A 1,771-nucleotide genomic window follows, 5' to 3' on the forward strand; every position below is an offset into this window, starting at 1 on the left:
AGGTTAGTGAACAGGGAGGGTGATGCACTCCAGCTCTATGGGGACAGAAGCTCCTGGATTCAGGACCTTATCCTATGTATCTCTTCATCGGGCTGTTCACCTCTATCCTTTATCATATCCTTTAATAAATTGATTAGCCTAAGTAAATGTATCCCTGAATTATGTGAGCTATTCTAGCAAATTAATTGAACCTGAGGAGGGGGTCATGGAACTTTTAATTTGTAGCCAAACTGGGCAGACATTATAGAAGACCTACTACATGATTGTAGGGGACCTACTACTTGTGATTGGTGTCTGAAGCGGGGAGGGAGCAGTCATGTAGGACTGAGCCCTTAACCTGTGGGATCTGACACTATCTCTAGGTAGACAGTGTTAGAATTGAATTAGATTTGGAGGGGGTGGAGGGCACCTGGCTGGCTCAGTCAGTAGGGCACACAACTCTTAATCTTGGGGTTGTGAGTTTGAGCCCCACATTGACTATAGAGATTACTTTAAAAAAATCTTTAAAAAATAAATATTAGGGAACCCCACTGGTGTTACAGAGAATTGCTTGGTGTGGGAAGAAACCTCCATACATTTGGGGACCAGAAGTGCTCTATGAGTAGTAAAGGAGACATATAGGAGGGAAAGATTGTTTTTTTCCATTTCATCAAAGTATGATCCTGCCTCACAAATATATTGTCCAAGCTTAAAGAGTCCAAGCATATGGATGGTGCAATGGACATGGAGGAGGAAGGACAAAACTTGCTTTTGGGAGTCAGGGAAGCTTTCAGAGAGGAAGTGATGTTTGAACCAAGACTTGCAGGGCTTGTAGGCATTGCCAGCTAGACATCAGGGTAGGGCAGAAAAAATAGAACATGCAAAGGCAGGGAGGTCTAGCATATTTGGAGGTTAAACATTTTGGTATTTCTAGAGCATAAAATACAACAAGGAAAGATTTATAAAAGTATGAAATTGGTGTAGAGTAAGACTGTTTATACAGAGAAGGAACAAGTTATATTGCCCTGGATTTGGATCCACTGAAGAGGAACAAAGATTTGATGCATTAGAGATGCTTTGTTGGGGGGCACTGTGGTAGATTGGTGGCCAGAGACTGTGTCTGAAGTCAGAGATCAGTAATGGAGGCTGGTGTCTTATCTATGAAAGAAATGAAGAAAACTTGGGGGAAAAAAGGCAGCAACAGTAGGGATGGAGAAGCAAATGTAGACCTGAGAAAGCTTTCAGGGGCTGATGGCCAGGACTTGATTGTTTAGATGTAGGGTCTATGGGACACAAAGGAACCTTGGATGATTCCCAGTTTTCTGCAACATTTGAGTAGATGGATATGACATCCACTGAAATAAGGGAAAATGAAGGGGAAGTCTTCAGTGGAAGATTTGGAACTCTGCTTTGCGTATACTGAACTCCAGATAATACTCAGTAGACAGTTGGACACAGGTTGAAGTTCAAGAGAAAAGTTGGTATTGGAGATTAAAATGGGAACACCTCCACATATGGTTGGTAAATGAAGACATGGGGAAAGAAAATTTACTGAGGGGTAATGAATAGCATCAAAAGGAAAAAGGGCCATGGACAGGCCAATAACTAAAACTTAGGGGATATCTAGTCATAGAGAAGCCTACAGAAGACTGAGAAGTGACCAAAGAGATAGAAAGAGAATTGAAGTGAGCAGAGACATGAAGGAGGACACTGGGGACATGAAGGGGACACACAGGCAATACATTCCCAGCATTGAGGAGCTCACAATCCACTGAGTCAGTTAGATCAGGAG

The sequence above is a fragment of the Crocuta crocuta genome, unplaced genomic scaffold (genome assembly GCF_008692635.1).
Source record: "Crocuta crocuta isolate KB4526 unplaced genomic scaffold, BGI_CrCroc_1.0 scaffold282, whole genome shotgun sequence".
Lineage (NCBI taxonomy): Eukaryota > Metazoa > Chordata > Mammalia > Carnivora > Hyaenidae > Crocuta > Crocuta crocuta.